The sequence below is a fragment of the Rhinatrema bivittatum genome, chromosome 8 (assembly GCF_901001135.1).
Source record: "Rhinatrema bivittatum chromosome 8, aRhiBiv1.1, whole genome shotgun sequence".
Taxonomy (NCBI): Eukaryota; Metazoa; Chordata; class Amphibia; order Gymnophiona; family Rhinatrematidae; genus Rhinatrema; species Rhinatrema bivittatum.
Genome location: NC_042622.1, coordinates 208,912,427 through 208,932,963, shown reverse-complemented (window position 1 = coordinate 208,932,963; position 20,537 = coordinate 208,912,427). Strand labels below are relative to the sequence as shown.

Here is a 20,537-nt window from a genome sequence, read left to right as displayed (position 1 = left end):
AAAGGATGGTGGGGAGGGAAATGAAGAACAGGCAGCATTGACTGAAGTTATTCCCAAATGCACCACAGTTTGTGGAGAAGGACTAGTGGCAGATCCTGCTCAGAAAATATGCCTTGTTAAGGTGCATCCTAATGGTTAACCTGAGAGATCAGTAAGGATGTCATTTTATTTAATTTCATTTTCTGATTTTTATATTCCGCTTTTCAGCGCCTCAAAACAGATTACGTTCAGGTATTGTAGGTATTTGATCAGAGTACTAGATCACTGGCCAGATCAGAGTTCTTTGACTTGTTTAACACACAGGAAACTAATGCTCCTTAAACACTGAGAACATGTGCAACGACAACAGAGACTACTGAGAGGAGGGCGACTAGTTACGTGATAAAAGCTGTAAATGGGCAGCATTGAGTTTCCTCTCCTTACTCTTATAGGATGCAATCAGATACCAGACAACAGAAATGAAATTCCCACATCAGAGGCCGCATGGTATCAGCCCCACCTGAAAGCTATAGCCATTTGTATCCCACCTTTAGATCACAATGCAAAAGATTCCGCTTCTGATTGGTAGGGATATGCCAAAACTCAATTAAATTCATCAGCAAAGCAACAGTGCTCAAAGACTGAACCTTGGTTTGATAATAGATGTTATTTGCATTGACAGAGTTCACAAGCTGAACAGTGTTGATGCTTTCAATACCAGGGGGCTAGAAAATGGACGTGTAAATGATCTGGAAAGGATCATTTACACGTCTGGAAAGGATCTGGAAAGGAATACAACTAGTGAGGTTATCAAATTTGCGGATGATACAAAATTATTCAGAGTAGTTAAATCACAGGCAGACTGTGATACATTACAGGAGGACCTTGCAAGACTGGAAGATTGGGCATCCAAATGGCAGATGAAATTTAATGTGGACAAGTGCAAGGTGTTGCACATAGGGAAAAATAACCCTTGCTGTAGTTACACAATGTTAGGTTCCATATTAGGAGCTACCACCCAGGAAAAAGATCTAAGCATCATAGTGGATAATACTTTAAAATCGTCGGCTCAGTGTGCTGCAGCAGTCAAAAAAGCAAATAGAATGTTAGGAATTATTAGGAAGGGAATGGTTAATAGAACGGAAAATGTCATAATGCCTCTGTATCGCTCCATGGTGAGACCGCACCTTGAATACTGTGTACAATTCTGGTCACCGCATCTTAAAAAAGATATAGTTGCGATGGAGAAGGTACAGAGAAGGGCAACCAAAATGATAAAGGGGATGGAACAGCTCCCCTATGAGGAAAGGCTGAAGAGGTTAGGGCTGTTCAGCTTGGAGAAGAGACGGCTGAAGGGGGATATGATAGAGGTCTTTAAGATCATGAGAGGTCTTGAACGAGTAGATGTGACTCGGTTATTTACACTTTCGAATAATAGAAGGACTAGGGGGCATTCCATGAAGTTAGCAAGTAACACATTTAAGACTAATCGGAGAAAATTATTTTTCACTCAACACACAATAAAGCTCTGGAATTGGTTGCCAGAGAAGGTAGTTAGTGCAGTTAGTGTAGCTGGGTTTAAAAAAGGTTTGGATAAGTTCTTGGAGGAGAAGTCCATTAATGGCTATTAATCAATTATACTTAGGGATTAGCCACTGCTATTAATTGAATCAGTAGCATGGATTCTTCTTAGTGTTTGGGTAATTGCCAGGTTCTTGTGGCCTGGCTTTTGGCCTCTGTTGGAAACAGGATGCTGGGCTTGATGGACCCTTGGTCTGTCCCAGCATGGCAATTTCTTATGTTCTTATTCTTTTGCAAACAGACAGGCTGATACAGTACAGTGCGCTCCAACGGAGCGCACTGTTAATCTGCCCTTAGACACACGTTTTCCCTTACCCCTTATTCAGTAAGGGGCGGAAAACGTGCGTCCAACCCGCGGCACCTAATAGCGCCCTCAACATGCAAATGCATGTTGACGGCCCTATTAGGTATGTCTGCGCGATACAGAAAGTAAAATGTGCAGCCAAGCCGCACATTTTACTTTAAGAAATTAGCGCCTACCGGCACCGGGAAAATGCACAGAAAAGCAGTAAAAACTGCTTTCTGTGCACCCTCCGACTTAATATCATGGCGAAGGGTAAAAAAAGTAAAAAAAAAAAAGAAAAAAAAATTTAAATGGGCCGGCAGCTGTCAGGTCGAAAACCGGACGCTCAATTTTGCTGGCGTCCTGTTTCCAAGCCCGTGGCTGTCAGTGGGCTCGAGAACCGACGCAGGCAAAATTGAGCTTCGACTGTCAAACCCGCTGACAGCCGCCGCTCCGGGTCGAAAGGAGGCGCTAGGGACGCGCTAGTGTCCCTAGCGCCTCCTTTTGCCAGTTTCTACCGCACCACCTAATTTAAATACAGAATCACGCGCACAGGTGAGTGGCCTGTGCGCGCGCTGGGAGAGCGGGCGTTTGTCCGCTCTCCCGCGGACTTTACTGAATCGGACCGCATGTCCTAATCATTTCTTCATTAAAGAAATGCCTGGCTACAAAGAACAACCAGTTCATGAAGACAAAGAATTCCTGAAGGTAATGATTAAGGAATTCTTCAAAGATGAGTTAACCAGCTTGCTGCCACCACTTCCATTCCGTATGCCCAGGCCTTGGCTAACCCAATAACAGAGAGCAGGCCCTGTCCAGGCTTGCTTCCTTGCGTCAGACTCTGGCGATTAAACCAGAAATAAGGGATAATTTTGAGGCCTTCATGAAAATATATATTTAACAATGATCATGAAGGGCCAGCCCCACCACGGAAAGAAGGGGAAGAATGCTGGTGTCTTCTGAACTTTGGGGTATACCATCCTCCAAAACCTGGACAAAGCAGGATTGTATTTTATTCAAGTGCTCAATTTTAAGGAGCTTCTCTGAATGATGTACCTCTTACTGGACCAGACTTAACAAACTGCATTTTAGGAGTCTTAATTCACTTTGGAAAATGGCTTGTTGCTATAACGAACATCCAACAAATGTTCTACTGTTTTGTGGTCTGAGGAGATAATAGGACTTACTTAGGATTCCTATTGTCCCATGACAAAAACATCAGCAGTGTCATAATTTAGTACTGTATGAAAGCGCATGTCTTTGGCAACAGTCTTTCACCAGCTGTGGCTACCTAAGGACTCCGAAGAACAGCACAAGAAGGAGAAATGGAGCATAGTACAGACAGCAGAGAGTTTGCGGAAAGGGACTTTTATGTGGATGATAGACTCAAGACTATGCCTACAAAGAAAGAGACCATTGACCCGCTGAAAAGGACACAACAGATGTTAGCCATCGCTAACCTGAAACTGCACAAAATAGCTTCCAATAGTGCAAAGGTAATGGAGACGTTCTCTTTGGAAGACCATGCAAAGGATCTAAAGGACCCAAGAGCTGACACACTACCAATTCAGCGCAACCTTGATCTCAGCTGGGATCTCAAGAAAGACACATTCACCTTTCAGGTATCAATCTAGGAAAAACATATACCGGACATATGATCCTGTTGATGGGGAACAGCCTATATGATCCACTTTGATATATAGCCTCAGTCACTGTAGAAAGGAAATCTTTGCTAAGACAGCTTTCGGCAGAGACACAAGAATAGGACACTCCACTGCTCCTAAGCAAGAAAGGGGAGTGGGATGCATGGAGAATCTCCCTACAACCTCTTGATCAGTTCCAGATTCCGTGTATGTACACCTGTATTTCTCTCACCACAGCACTATACAGAGAAATCTGTCTTTTCAGATGCCTCGGTGAAAGCCATAGCTTCAGTGACCTATGTGAACATAATAGACAATAAAGGGAAACCCTGTGTGGGATTTTTCCTTGATAAATCTAAAATTAGCTCCACAGACTAACCACACCATCCCAAGACTTGAATTATGTGGGGCAGTGTTAGCAGTGGAAGTTGCTGAACTGGTGCTAAATGAAATAGACTTACAACCGGAAATGTAAAGTGGTTTTGGATTACATATACAGTCAGAGCAGGGAATATTATGTATATGTGAGTAACAGGGTTGAACGCATCAGAAAATCAACCCGACCAGAACTGTAGCACTACATTCCCACTAAACTGAACCCTGCCGACCATACTATGAGGTCCATCTCTGTAGCTCACTTAATGCGGTTGACAGGGCCAGACATTCTTTGGGGCTACGGCGAGCAGCACCAAACTCAACAGTGCTTTGAACTGGTAAATCCTGAACTGGATACAGAAATTGATCCTCAGTTGACTGTTCTGATTACTAGGGTTCCAAATAAAAAGCCACTTGGACCACAGCACTTCAATTGGATATCGAGAAGGACAGTGCTAATTCTGATCACTCTGATGGTTGTAGTCTCAGCCATCATCAATGCCAAAACCTTGGATCCTGTATCAACAGACCTGGAGTCTCCAATCATCCTGACTCCTGCTACCATCTTTACCCAAAAGAATGGTGTGAATCTGGTACCGCCTGGAAAGTTCAAGACCAAGACGATGCCCAGTGGAGATGGGAAGATGCATAAAGTTGAAATATGGACTGTCAGATAAGGCATTGTAAAGAACGTTGCTAGACTCATCACTGAAACAGTGCTTCTCTTGGCTCATGGAGAAGCTTGAGCACTTTTAATTCCTTACATTGACTGCAATGTTTAGCTGACCTTTTCAATACTTCTTTAGCGTCTGAAGTAGTTCCAGAAGACTGGAAAAGGATGGATGTGAGTCCTATTCATAAAAGTGGAAGTAAGAAGGAGGCTGGGAACTACAGGCCAGTTAATCTGACCTCTGTAGTAAGCAAACTAATGAAATCACTGCTAAAACAGAGGATAGTGCAATTTTTGGAATCCAATGGTTTGCAAGATCCAAGGCAGCAATGGCTTTACCAGAGGTAAATCTCGTCAGACGAATCTAATCAATTTCTTTGGGTGACCAGAGAGTTGGATCAAGGGAGAGCGCTAGACGTAGATATCAGAAAGGTCTTTGACTCAGTTCCACACAGAAGACTTATAACTAAATTGTGTGCCTAGAGTGACTGGGTTAGAGTGGGGGGCAGTAGTAGTAAATGGAGGTTTCTCTGAGGGAGGGGGTTGTTACTAGCTGTGTGCCTCAGGAATCGGTCCTTGGACTGGTTCTTTTCAACATTTTTGTGAGCAGCATAACGGAAGGGCTGTCGGGAAAGGTTTGTCTTTTTTGCCGACGATACCAAGATCTGAAACAAGATGGACAGCCAGGAAGGAGTAGAGAACATGAGGAGGGATCTAGCGAAGCTCGAGGATTGGTCTAAGGTCTGGCAGCTAAGATTTAATGCTAAAAAAATGCAGAGTGAAGCATTTAGGATGCAAAAATCCAAGGGAAAGGTACAGTCTTGGGGGTGAAAGTCTTCTAAGCACAAAGGAAGAGCGGGATCTGGGGGTAATTGTACCTGATTAACTTAAGGTGGCCAAACAGGTGGATAAAGTGACAATAAAAGCCCGAAACATGCTTAGCTACATAAAGAGAGCAATGGTCAGCAGAAAAAGGGAGGTGATATTGCCCCTGTGTAGGTTCCTGGTGAGACCTCACTTGGAATAAATACTGCGTACAGTTCTGGAGACCGCACCTTCTAAAGGATATAAACAGGATGGAGTCGGTCCAGAGGGTGCCTACTAAACTGGTCAGTGGTCTTTGCTCTAAAGCCTATGGGGATAGACTTAAAGATCTACGCCTTAGAGGAAAGGCGAGATAGGGAAGATATGATACAGACATTCAGATATCTCAAAGATTTCCATGCACAGGAGGCGAGCCTTTTTCACTGGAAAGGAGACTCCAAAATGAGGGGTCATAAGATGAGGGTGAAAGGGGGTAGATTCAGGAGTAATCTTAGGAAATATTTCTTTACAGAGAGGGTGGTGGATGCATGGAACAGCCTCCCAGTGGAAGTGGTGGAGACAATACTAGTATCTGATTTCAGGAAAGCAAGGGATAAATACAGGGGATCTCTATGGAAGTGGTAGGAATTATAATGTTAAATTAATTGGATGGATGGGCAGACTAGATGGGCCTTATGGTCTTTTTTTGCTGACATGTTTTTAATTAGAGAAAAGCTAATAGAGTATTCTTATGATTTCAGTCATGGAGTGTCCACAGGTGCTTTCCTCTTTATTCATTGTTTTCCCAATGTCCTGCTTCTAGAGCAGCTTCTCTGTTTCTGTTACTAATGCCGTGTGCATGCTTTACTTTGTATAGTTTCTGTGTTTATTATTGTATTGCCAATAGGTGGTCAGCCTGCACATCCACAGTTTCTGTTATATTCAGTGTAGCTGGCTCTAAAGAGTTAACTATGACTGAAAGCAGGGGAAGTCTTGCCTAACATTTTTTTGAAGGGGTTAATAAACATGTGGATAAAGGTGAACCGGTAGATGTAGTGTATTTGGATTTTCAGAAGGCGTTTGACAAAGTCCCTCATGAGAGGCTTCTAAGAAAAGTAAAAAGTCATGGGATAGGAGGCGATGTCCTTTCATGGATTACAAACTGGTTAAAAGACAGGAACCAGAGAGTAGGATTAAATGGACAATTTTCTCAGTGGAAAAGGGTAAACAGAGGAGTGCCTCAGGGATCTGTACTTGGACCGGTGCTTTTCAATATATATATAAATGATCTGGAAAGGAATACGACAACTGAGGTTATCAAATTTGCAGACAATACAAAATTATTCAGAGTAGTTAAATCACAAACGGATTGTGATACATTACAGGAGGACCTTGCAAGACTGGAAGATTGAGCATCCAAATGGCAGATGAAATTTAATGTGGACAAGTGCAAGGCGATACATATAGGGAAAAATAACCCTTGCTGTAGTTACACAATGTTACGTTCCATATTAGGAGCTCCCACCCAGGAAAAAGATCTAGGCATCATAGTGGATAATACTTTGAAATTGTCGGCTCAATGTGCTGCAGCAGTCAAAAAAGCAAACAGAATGTTAGGAATTATTAGGAAGGGAATGATTAATAAAATGGAAAATGTCATAATGCCTCTATCGCTCCATGGTGAGACCGCACCTGGAATACTGTGTACAATTCTGGTCGCAGCATCTCAAAAAAGATATAGTTGCGATGGAGAAGGTACAGAGAAGAGCAACCAAAATGATAAAGGGGATGGAACAGCTCCCCTATGAGGAAAGGCTGAAGAGGTTAAGGCTGATCAGCTTGGAGAAGAGATGGCTGAGGGAGGATATGATAGAGGTCTTTAAGATCATGAGCGGTCTTGAATGAGTAGATGTGACTCGGTTATTTACACTTTCGAATAATAGAAGGACTAGGGGGCACTCCATGAAGTTAGCAAGTAGCACATTTAAGACTAATCGGGGAAAATTCTTTTTCACTCAAGGCACAATTAAGCTCTGGAATTTGTTGCCAGAGGATGTGGTTAGTGCAGTTAGTGTAGCTGGGTTCAAAAAAGGTTTGGATAAGTTCTTGGAGGAGAAGTCCATTAACTGCTATTAATCAAGTTTACTTAGGGAATAGCCACTGCTATTAATTGCATCAGTAGCATGGGATCTTCTTGGTGTTTGGGTACTTGCCAGGTTCTTGTGGCCTGGTTTTGGCCTCTGTTGGATACAGGATGCTGGGCTTGATGGACCCTTGGTCTTACCCAGCATGGCAATTTCTTATGTTCTTATGCCTGGGAGTTTTTCTTGCCTGGTGGCTTTCTGTCATCTATGGTCAGTACTGCTCAGGCCTATGTGAATCAGCAGCTAACCCGGCTAGTCCTACATAATTATTTTAATTTTACCTGCCTTTATTTCTGTGGCCCAGACAATGCTGGCTGCTGTAATCATCAATTTATGCGCAGTAAGACTCTGATACTTGTTTTACATGTTAATAAAATTTGGAGTTGAAGAAGCAGCCTCCTCTGCCTCCAATAAGAATGGAGTTAAGCTACCTGTTTAAGCCAGCGGTTCTCAACCGGTGTGTTGCTAAACACATGCAGGTGTGTCGCCACACTTCCTGGTCCCCCGCTGGCCCAACTGCTCCTCTTGCCCCAGCAAAATAGTAACTTATTTTCCTCCCAAGCTTAAAATGCTGATGGCCCGGGTGGAATGCGGCAGGAGAGCTGGTCTCTTCTTCCGGATTCTCTCATACACACACACACACGCTCTCACTCTCGCCTGCTCCCTCACATACACACACACACACCCAGGCAAGCTCCCATTCATTCTCACACCGCTCCCTCCCCCCCACCCTTCAGGCATGCACACATTCATTCTCACACATAGACACGCACACACACACACAGACACGCACATACATACAGACCCCAGACAGGCAACAATTCATTTTCACATACACACTCACACACCCAGATAGGCATCCATTCTCACATAGACTCCAGGAAGGCACCCATTCATTCACCCACCCACACCCAAGCAGTTACACATAGGCTCTCATCCCCCTCCAACACACACATAAGCAGTCACCCACCTGCACACACACACACACACACACACACACAGGTAGTCACCCACACAAGCCCATAGGGCCTAGACCTTTTTTCAGCCACCGCGTCTTTCTCCTTTCTTGGGTCGCCAGTCTCGCGGCAGCAGAAGTTGACAAGTTGCGTTTCTCCTTACGTCATCTCCTGCTGCCACGGGTTTGCCACTGAGTGGATCAGGCAGGGGTTTGGCTTATCCCTGTCCATTTCAATGTTTGACTTTGGAGGCAGGGTGAGGCGGCGGCTACAGTACAGGTGTTTTGGAGAGGCACTGTTTGTCGCTCCAAAATTCTGCTGCCTCGCCTTGCCTCATGATAAAACCGCCCCTGGCTCTATAGAAGCCTGGCTTGTTCCGTTTTCCTAATAGGAGGAGTATTGGAGTTTTAAGGCCTGGTGTAATATTTTCAGTTTTGCCTTGTAAGGTGGTTACTGTTTTGAGTGCTGGGAATTGGTGCTGTTCTGGTTTACTATTTATGCAATTTCTGTTCAGACAGGGTACTTATCTTTCCCTTGTGTCATTCGTAACAATTAAAATAATACTGGGCCTTTATTTTTTTTATTTCCGCTGTGAATTGTAATGAGCATTGTGTCACACATGTGAGCGTGGTCTGTCAGGCGTGTCTTGATGGGAAAAGGGTTAAGAACCACTGGTTTAAGCTGTGCATAGGAAATGCTTAGCGGAGACAGAATAGAGGGCATGGCAATGATTACTCAAAGCTGTGCACACTGTGCCAAAAAATGAAATGCAGAGAAAGCACACACAAACCTCTGTGTGTAGTTTTTGCTTGGGCAATAAACAAAGCAAAACTACCTGTGTACTTTGCTTTGATTATATTGCTACAAACCCTGTAGGTTAAAAGATACCTGTGGGGTTTGCTCCAACACACCCACTTTAGATTATTTCAGAATGGTTTGCAGGGGATGACCTAGACATCCATAGAGAGGTAGGTTATTTGGTGTTACTTGAATATACAGGGCCTTAGAGCCATCATTTTTTAATATAAAATATTATTTTTAACAACTGTCATTGAATACGTTTCTACGATTTGTATAGGAGTGGGAGGTTCTGGCAGTTCCTCCTTTCCCTTTCAGCCAAGCCAGAAGCAAGGCCGGGATCTGGCACAATGAGCCTGTGTTTGCAACTGTCGGCGGAGTTTCCCCCCCTATTTTAACAGACCCTGCTCTTCCCACTATTCCTAGTCCGGTCAGTGCAGCAACGGTCCCTAAGGCCAGGAGCCAAACCTTGTATAATGGGCATCACCTTCTACAATGACCGTGACCGCCTTCACCCTCTGGAGGCTGTGTGTAGGCTGCCTCTACAGCAGTCTCAGATCCACCCAACCTAGGTGCGGAAGGCCCCATCCGGGAATCGAGCCACGGACGCAGGGTTGTCAGAGGTGTGAGTGAGAAGGGCAGATGCCAGAATGCCAGGTTGGGTGGTGTCCGTGGGCAATGCCGCTGCCATCAGCAGCAGTCTAGACTCCAGTGTAACTGCGTTGTCTCCGGGGGGGTGGAGGGGGGGACCGACTGGCTAACTGTATCATTAAAAGGGGGACCCTCCCCCCAGCTGGCGGCAGCCTTAGAAAGGGCAACTATCTCTCCCCATTGACCGCCTGGGTCACCGTGTTAACTCTGCAATAGTCCTGCAGGGGTCCTCCTCGTGACAGTGCATTGCACTGTCACTGAGCTGACTTTCTGATGGGAATCTGGGAATTTTTCTAAGGCACGAGTTTGGGTCAGCAGGGTCCTTATAAAGAAACTGGTTTAACAATGCCCATAAAAGACATTGTATACACCATATAAAACACTCTAGCAGAAGAGTACTGAGGCTGTGAATCATGCAATAAAGTCATAAAGAGAGAGAGAGAAACAAGTTACATTGCCCTGTCTAAGAGCACCTGCGGGCTTTCACGACCTGCAGACTTTCAGCTGGGTCGGGGGAGTAAATACTGTACCGATATTTGCATTTTCAAATGTACTTGTGCTGTTTTATCTGTTTCTCTGCCCGCACAAACCGCAGGTGCCAACGTATGTGGCACTTTCTACACGCGTACCTTGTAGGCAATTTTCGAAGGGAATCCACTGTGCCCACAGCTGGGTGGGCTATTCAACACTGCCCCCTTTGGGAGTGAAGATTCAAAACCATTTCCACGCACAAAACATGGTTTTATGCATGTAAATGACTTGATCTAAAGTTGAACACAAAAAAGAGCCAAACTGATCCCACACACAATATAATACACAAAAAGGAATCTGCCAACTTATTTCCAAAACTCACCACTCACAATCATAGTTTCCCACTGAATCCTACAAAAAAAATTTTTCTTTTGTTTTTTATTTGTTTTGTTTTTTATTTGTTTATGCGGTTATTAATAAACAAATAAAAAACAAAACATTTTTTTGTAGGATTCAGTGGGAAACAATGATTGTGAGTGGTGAGTTTTGGATATAGGTTGGCAGATTCCTTTTTGAGCTAAAGTTGCCCAGGGTTTGCATGCATAAAAGTATTACCCATAACCGGATTTTGTGCATGTCTACGTACACAAAAATAGAGGCGTTCCGGAGGGAGGTGGAGGAGTTGGGATTTGCGCGCGTACAAAGAGCTGGTGTAACTTTGTGCAGGTCAGTTTCTGCCGTATTTGCATACGTTCACTTTGAAATTGGTGTAATATATACAGCATAGCTGCTGCCTAAAGTTACCCAAGATGTCACAATGGTACCCCTCTCTAGGTATTTCTTGGGCAACAGGCATACAAATTGTAATACCAATAAAGTTTCCAGAATCTGAACTCCGGAAATCCAGTTTCTCAGGCATTGTATCAGGAAGTAAAATTGGTTAGATTAGATGGGCCTTGCAGTCCGCATTTGCGTGTCTGTTACCGAAACTGCTTGGTTACACAGGAGGAGGACGTGGGATCTATACGGGCACCTCAGCCTCAGAATTCCCCTGGTCATTAGTGACAGCAACTCGGGGTTGGGGTGGAAGTAGTAGGAGACCGACAGACCAAAAAAAGATATGAGCTATGGAAATACAGATATAGCAGATTGCAGAATGTGAAACTAAGTTCTACAAAATGTGGCAAAGAAGTGGATGACTCACTTTCACCCAGCTGACATACACCTATTTCCTGTTATCAGTCATTCCACTTTGGCACAGGTGCACGAAAGGGGATTTCTTGTTTCGTGTTTATGGTAAAAAAAAAAAGCTTAGTCCATCTGTCCCTGTTATCATTTATCGTCAGATACATAGACACGTGACCCGCGCCATGTTGGACAGGAGGGGAATAGGGGCACTCTGACACAACGGAGAATGCAACAGCTCCAAGTGTTTACTAGTTTACTAGTCCTAAACCAAACTTGGATTTGATTTGGTTAAGCAAGTTAAACCAGGAACTTTGATATCAAACACAATGAGTTGCAAAGTATCAAACATGTTATTCAATAAGTTATTTAAAAAATGTGTAATAACCTCCCTATATATTTAAGCTGAAACTTTTTAACCTCCCTATATATTTAAAAAAAAAAAATGTACTTTTTTTTTTAAAGGGCCATCATAATGTGAAACCAGCAATACTTTCTCTGTCCTTTGGTTTCAGTATTATAATCAGTCCAATACAGTTCACATTTCATAGTTTTGGGGTTTTTTTTTAAATAAAGTTTTCAGTTACTTTGTACATAAAAAACATTTTACTGTTGTACTGTATGGTTGTACTTAACTGAGGTCATGAAACTGAAACAGCCATCACGCCTACCCTGACAAGGACCTGCGTTTCGATTTCATCTGCATCAGGGGATTGATTTTTTTACTGCATTCTAGGCCATACGTTACCACGCCATGGTTCTCAAGTCGCTATCCTGATTTTTCGCAGCTTCATTTTCTGAAAGGGAAACATGCCACAGTGATACGTAGATGAGTCACCTGACCACTTTCACCATGCCTCTAAATAATTGTACACCACTCCAGTTCCTCATTCAATCCTGCAGGGTCCGTGTCAAGAGTAGGAGTGATGGCTTTTTCGATTTCAAGACCTCCGTTAAGGGCAATAGTACAGTATTTCCCAATCCTCTCCTGGAGGCACATCTTCAGGATATCTATCATGAATATGCATGAGAGAGATTTCAATGCATTGGGGACCCAGGGTATGCAAATGTATCCCATGCATATTCATTATGGATATCCTGAAAAGCCAACTGGCTAGGTGTGCCGCCATGGGAGGGTTGGGATATGTTGCAATAGTAAAATGTTTTTAGGTACAAAGTGATTGAAGACTTTATTTTAAAAAACAAGCACGAATTATGGACTGTATTGTAGTGATGATTACAATATTGAAACCAAAGGACAGATGATAGTGCTGTAAAAAAAATGTTAACGTGTTTTTAAATATACAGGGAAGTTCTTACACAATTTTTGATTTTGACATGATGACCCATCCGGGGAGTAATTAGCCTTGTCTGATATTTGTATATTCGGTAAGTTATTACATACCAGCCTTTCATAACAATTAATATTTAAATGATAGACAGGAAGAGATTTTTGGGGGTCATGTGTGCTATCATAAGGTAAGAAATACATGAAAAATCAATACATACAAACCTAATAAAAATTATTTTAAAAAAGGGAAACAAAATCCTTGAAATAGCGCATGCACTAAGACTCTCTCAGAGTAGACAGGGCGGCAGAGGACAGCCATACACCTCACGTGAAGCCTACATCAAAGCAACAGAACTGGGCAACCACGAAGCAGTACGATGACATCGCTTCTGCACATCAGCCTTTCTTTTACACCGCAGCTAAAGGCAGTTGTAAAAGCTGCTTTTTTAAAACTTCGGCTGCTCAAGCACCTTAGACATATATGAAGACTAGAAGATCTTAGATCTATTGTCCAAGCCCTGGTTTTAACCTCACTACTGTAATGTCATTTATCATAGACTGCTTAAAAAAAACCAATGTTAAAAGTTCTGCAAGCACTCCAGAATTTCACAGCACGACTGAGCACCGTCTGCGGAGAACTTGACCATACGACTCCCAAGACTGACTGAACCACACTGGCTCCCCATTGCTTTGCGTGCTAAAGCCCTGAATATTTAAAATCGTTATCTTTTTTTTTGGATTCTTGGTTGTGCGTAGCTAAGGAATGGAAGATTACAGGTCCGTCTTATAAAAAGATTTTTGTTTGCAGTCCTTTCGGAGCCCTTGAGTTTTCTTACACGGGCCCACAAACTTGCCATGCATTACCCTCAAGTTTGAGACAGGAAGCAGGTAGCAATCGGAAACCTCGCTCTTTAATGAATTTCTTACAAGTAGGGCCGGTTGAAGGAATTTCTCTTCTGCTTGCTCATTTTTATTCTATGGCAGTCATCATTTACATTTATTGTAAGTATTGCTTTGTTTGTCTTGACATTTAATGTTGCTTTGTAATCCGCGTTGATCAATTTTGATCGCATATAGCGGAATATAAATGTTTTAAAAAAATGTTACGGTTCTGGCCACGAGTGCCGCGCCCAGACCCTTACCTCCATGTTCCTGGACCCGTTCCCGATCCTGGGGGCCTGTTCCGTGGCCTGTTCGGCGGCACCTCCATGGGGGCAACGCCGCCGGGAAGCCTCCCATGGACGCCCTGTTTCTAGGCGTGCGCGCGTGCCACTTGGACACTTTTCTAGCCCGTTCCCGCCATTGGTGACTCCGCCCAATTCCTGTCGTCAGACGCCGCGGCCTTGATAAGCTGGCCGCGGACATTCAGTCTTTGCCTTGCAACGGGGTTACCATCTGATTCCCAGTTGCTCCGTGCCCCGGAGTGGGTTGGCTTTGGAACTCGCTCCATTCCTGCCTGCTTGCTACAGTACCTGCCTGGATCCTGTCCGCTTGCTACAGTACTTGCCTGGACTCTGCCTGCTTGTTACAGTACCTACCTAGATCCTGTCTGCTTGCACAATACTTGCCTGGACTCAGCCTGCTGCTACAGTTCCTGCCTGGTTCCAGTATCCGAGTCTTGCTGCAGTTCCTGCCTGGTTCCAGTACCTGAGTCTTGCTACAGTTCCTGCCTGGTTCCAGTACCCAAGTCTTACTTCAGTTCCTGCCGGGTTCCAGTATCCGAGCCTTGCTACAGCCTTGCCCGCTGTCCTTGTCTGGTTCCAGTTCCCAGTCCAGCTCACTAGCCTGCCCGCTTCAGTCTCAAGTTCCTACTCGCCTAAGTCCCAGCGGCTGGGCTCCTACAGGCTCCTCCCGGGGGAGCACCATCTTCCAGGGTGAAGAGCATCATCTACGTCCTGCCTGACATCTGCCTCCCGGCCTGTGGTGTACCAGAGACGGTGACCACCTTTCCAAGTCTCCCCAGGTCGGCCCATGCTAGGCCATGTTCTCGGCGGATGTGACTGGTTCTCCAGACCTGCCTGGGATGACCAAGCAGATGCTACAGCACCAGAGCTGCATCGATACACTGGCAGCTACGGTGGAACGGTTGTCCGCTTGCCTGGAGTCCCTGCCTGCTGTTGACCTGGCCCCCGAGGGACAAGCTCTTCCGTGACTCATCTACCGGCACCCTCTCGTTATGCTGGAGATAATAGGACCTGCCGCAGCTTCCTGAACCAATGTTTCATACGGTTCTCCCTGCTGCCCCAGCAGTTCCCCACGGATGTGGTGAAAGCAGCCTATATCCTCTCCCTGCTTGATGGGAGGCCTTAATATGGGCCTCCCCACTTTGGGAACATAATGATTCCTCGCTAGTGGACTTACAACAGTTCATCTCAAACTTCAGACAGGCTTTTGATGAGCCAGCCCGAGTAGCTACGGCTACATCTGAACTGCTACAGCTCCGTCAGGGGGCTCGCTCCTTGGCAGATTATGCTATGGAGTTTCGGACTTTAGCCCAAGAAGTAGGTTGGCAGGATGGTAGTCTTAAGGCCATCTTCCTGGAGAGCCTATCCGGACGTATTAAAGATGAAATTGCTGCCCGAGATCTGCCGGAGGACCTCAACGCCTTGATAGAGATGGCTGCCCGCATTGATCGCCGCCTACAACAGAGGGCTAAGGAGCAGCGCTCCTCCCGCCACAGTTCCACTTCAGTGTTTGCGAGACCTGCGTCTTTTTCTAAGACTTCTCGCCCAGACGTTCCCACTTGTGAACCAAGGCAGCTAGGACGTGCCCCGCTCTCTGTTGAAGAGAGACAACATCGTCGTTCTTTGAAATTGTGCTTGTATTGTGGCCAGAAGGGCCATTTCTTGGCATGCTGCCAGAAGTGTGCGGAAAACGCCAAAGCCTAGGAGGTTGGGAGGAGCTCCTCCTAGGCTGTGCGACAGCTCCTCAACATACCGTGCCTGTTACCCTGAAGTACCCTGGAGGATCTATCGAGACGATCGCATTCCTGGATTCAGGAGCGGGAGGTAATTTCATCCTGCAAGACTTAATCTCCCAGTTGCGAGTTCCTATGCATAGACGGAAGGCCCCGTTGCGAATTACCTCCATCCAAGGGACACTCCTTCCCGGACCCATTGTGATGTCCACGGCACCCATTACTGTCCACAGCGGAGCGATCCATTCGGTGGAGATAGCCTTCTTAGTGTTGGAGAAGGCTGTCCACCCCGTGGTGCTAGGGTTGCGGTGGCTACAGAAGCACTCGCATACGATTCAGTGGGATGCTCTACAAATTGTTAAGTGGAGCCCCTTCTGTTTTGCCAAGTGTATGAAGGTGCCGAAGGCTCCCGGACTCCCGTTGATGCACTCCGCCCTCAGTCCTCTGGCACCTTATGAGGATTTCACAGATGTTTTTTCCAAGTCCAAGGCGGAGATCCTTCCGCTGCACCGTCCGTATGATTGCGCTATAGACCTGCTACCTGGAACTATGCCCCCTCAAGGAAGGGTATATCCCGTCACTGCCAGAAACCCGGGCCATGTTGGAGTACATTTCAGAGAACCTGGCCAAGGGGTTTATTCGCCCGTCCAAGTCGCCTGCAGGGGCAGGCTTCTTCTTTGTCAGCAAGAAGGACGGCTCGCTGAGACCGTGTATAGACTATCAAGGCCTTAACTCCATTACCAAGCGGGACCGTTACCCACTCCCGCTAATTCCGGAGCTCCTCAATAGGCTCCCGGGAGCGAAGATTTTCACAAAGTTGGATTTACGAGGTGCTTACAACTTAGTCAGAATTCGTCCCGGAGACGAGACGCTTTTAATACCAGAGACGGGCATTAAGAATATCTTGTGATGCCTTTTGCCTATGTAATGCCCTGGCGGTGTTCCAGCACCTTATGAATGAGGTGTTACGGGACCTTCTGAACACCTGCGTAATTGTCTATCGTGACGATGTTCTAATCTACTCCCAGGACCTGCCTACACACCGTCAGCATGTCCGTCAAGTGCTCCAGATACTTAGGGAGCATGGTCTGTACACGAAACTGGAAAAGTGCAGTTTCGAGAAGACGTCCCTGCCGTTCCTAGGCTACATCGTCTCTGCAGCTGGCTTCCAAATGGATCCTGAGAAAGTGGCTGCAATCAAGAATTGGCCTCGGCCGAGGGGCCTTAAAGCTTTGCAACGCTTCCTCGGCTTTTCCAATTTCTACCGACATTTTATTCCCAATTATTCCCGCGTTGTGGCTCCGTTGTCTGCCCTTACCCGAAAGGGAGCCAATGCGGTAGATTGGCTTGTTTCTGCTTGCCGAGCCTTTAAGGATCTAAAAGAAGCCTTCCTGCTAGACACCTGCCTTCGTCATCCTGACCCTAGCCGGCCTTTTGTGGTGGAAGTTGATGCTTCTAATGTGGCCGTAGGGGCTATACTTAGCCAGTACTCTGATTCTGGACAACTGCTACCATGTTCATATTTCTCGAAGAAATTCTCGCAGGCAGAAAGCAACTACTGTATTGGCGATAAAGAGTTGCTAGCCGTAAAACTAGCTTTGGAGGAATGGAGACAGTGGTTGGAGGGGGCCAACCACCCAGTTATAATCTACACCGACCACAAGAACTTAGCATTTTTTAAACAGACCCAGCGCCTGAACCCAAGGCAAGCCCGGTGGTCACTGTTCTTTGATCGGTTTAACCTTACTTTACATTACCGACCCGGTTCCAAGAACATTCGAGCTGACGCGCTCTCGTGCTCCTCCAAGGTCGAGGAGACCCCAGACATTCCCCAGTATATCTTGGACCCAACGAAGGTGAGCCTCGCGGCAACAGTGGTGTTCCCCCAAGGGAAGCAACTTCGATCGCCCTTGCCTTCGCTTGAACCCAGTGCACTCCCGGCAGTGCAACTTTCAGCCCGCCAACTCCTGTCTTTATGGACTTCTATCCAGGGGAAGTTACATAAAGCCTCCCAGTCGGCCAAGAAATGGGCAGATAGACATCGTCAGCCAGCGCCTATCTTCCCACCTGGAGACCGCGTCTGGCTTAGTACTAAGAATCTACAGCTACGGATCCCGTCTCAAGGACTAGCCCCAAGATTCTGTGGGCCATTCCGAGTCGCCGAACGAGTGGGAGCAGTCTCCTACCGGTTACGACTACCCTCCTCCATGCACATACATAACGTTTTCCACGTGTCATTGTTGAAGCCTCTTGTTCTGTCCAGATATCACCCTCGGGCTCCCGAATCATTGGATCCTTCAGTACCGGACGATACCACGTATCAAGTAGGTGAGATTCTGGATGTCCGACTCCACCAACGACGCTGGGAATACCTGTTCGCCTGGGAGAGTTGCGGACCCGAGAATAACTTGTGGGAACCTGCCCGTAATATCCTCGACAAGGACTTATCACGGCAATTTCATCTGGATCACCCAAGTAAGTCTGGACCTGCTAAGAGGGGGCGTAAGAGGGGTGGTACTGTTACGGTTCTGGCTGCGAGTGCTGTGCCCAGACCCTTACCTCCATGTTCCTGGACCCGTTCCCGCTCCTGGGGGACTGTTCGGCGGCGCCCCCGTGGGGGCAACACCACCGGGAAGCCTCCCATGGACGCCCTGTTCCTAGGCGTGCACGCGCGCCACTTGGACGCTTTTCTAGGCCCGTTCCAGCCATTGGTGACTCCGCCCAATTCCTGACATCAGACACCGTGGCCTTGATAAGCCAGCCGCGGACATTCAGTCTTTGCCTTGTAACGGGGTTACCATCCGGTTCCCAGTTGCTCCATGCCCCGGAGTGGGTTGCCTTTGGAACTCGCTCCGTTCCTGCCTGCTTGCTACAGTACCTGCCTGGATCCTGTCCGCTTGCTACAGTACTTGCCTGGATCCTGTCCGCTTGCTACAGTACTTGTCTGGACTCTGCCTGCTGCTACAGTTCCTGCCTGGTTCCAGTACCCGAGTCTTGCTGCAGTTCCTGCCTGGTTCCAGTACCCGAGTCTTGCTTCAGTTCCTGCCGGGTTCCAGTATCCGAGCCTTGCTACAGCCTTGCCCGCTGTCCTTGTCTGGTTCCAGTTCCCAGTCCAGCTCACTAGCCTGCCCGCTTCAGTCTCAAGTTCCTACTCGCCTAAGTCCCAGCGGCTGGGCCCCTACGGGCTCCTCCCAGGGGAGCACCAGCTTCCAGGGTGAAGAGCATCATCTATGTCCTGCCTGACATCTGCCTCCTGGCCTGTGGTGTACCAGAGACAGTGAATACCTTTCCAAGTCTCCCCAGGTCGGCCCAAGGGTCCACTAAACTGAGACTCCATAACAATAAATACATAAATATCCTGGGAATGCTGCTGGAGGCAATTATTAATGAAGAGATTATTAAGCATCCTGAAAGACAGAGGATAAACAGCCAAGAACAACATGAGCTCAGGGGGAAACCGGTCTGGTCAAGCCAACCTTATCAGCCTCTTTGAAGAAGAATTTCTTGTTCCAGAGACTTTAATTCTTTTGTATCTTTCCCTTATCATAGGTATGATGCTGCCTTGGCTTGACACTAGCCTGCTTGGTCTGGCGCCCAGAATGTGAACATTTAACCTCAAAATTAATTAACACGATGTAGAGAGGGCACCATGGTTTTCACTGGCTCGTTTTCCTTCTTTCTTTCGCAGTTCCTGTTCATTTTTTTTGTCTCCTGTATATTTGACTTTCCATTCTGTTGGCTTTCTTTTTCCTTACTCCATTACCTTCTCTTTTGTTTATTCCTTTTCTCCCCATCTCCTGAGCTATACTAGCACGCATATCAGAGTGGGAGAATAGCTCTTTGTTAAGTGTCAGTGTGTGACTTGGTGAGTGTCTCTCTTCATACCTTTGCCCTCACTATACATAGTGAGGGCAAAGGTAGTGCCGGCGCCATTTTGAAGATTGGCAATACGGCCCGCGTGTAGGAGGTCGCTCCCGGACCCCCGCTGGACTTTTGGCAAGTCTTGTGGGGGTCAGGAGGCCCCCCCAAGTTGGCCAAAAGTCCCTGGGGGTCCAGCGGGGGTCCGGGGGCGATCTCCTGCACGGGTGACGTCGGGAGCCAGGAACCAAAATGGCGCCAGCGCTACCTTTGCCCTGTCACATGATAAGGGCAAAGGGCCACCGGCGCCATTTCTCAACGCAGCCGTGGCCAGAGAGAGAGGGAGATCGCGCCGGGAGACCCCCACTGGACCCCAGGTAATTTAAAACTTTTTGGGGGGGTTCGGGAGGGTGGGGGATTTGTTTTAAAGGTTCGGGGTGGGTTTTAGGGTTTTTTTGGTATGCCGGTTTTCCCGCGCCCTATTTAACGATACAATACAAATGCCCCTGACGATAAATCGGGGGCATTTGTATTGTATTGTGCACTCAAACGATTTTGGACGATTTTAAAATTATCTGACGATAATTTTAGTCGTTCAAAAACGATTCACATCCCTAGATTCTTAACAAACTGGATGAGTTTTTATTGGCCCAAAAATTTCTGGATGATTTCCAGTCTGGTTCTCAGAAATGTCATAGTACAGAGACCTTATTAACATCCGTGTTGGATAACTTACATAAGAAAGTAGATCGTGGGGAGGGGGCACAAGTTGTTTTTTTAGATTTGACATTTGATATGATTGATCATGATTTTCTTCTCAGTCAGTTGAGACCCTTGGATTGGGAGGACGGGTTCTGCAATGGTTTGTCTTTTTTTATGGAGAAGGCCCCATATGGTCTCATTTAGGGAGTTTTTGCCTCAACTCGGGATT

The 20,537-nt window shown here is 46.3% G+C and overlaps 1 protein-coding gene across 6 annotated transcripts in view; it reads left to right on the top strand.

Moving 5' to 3' along the window:
* ABHD11 (abhydrolase domain containing 11) overlaps nt 1-20,537 on the top strand; it is a 109,990-nt gene that overhangs the window by 29,621 nt on the left and 59,832 nt on the right. The window lies entirely within an intron of this gene.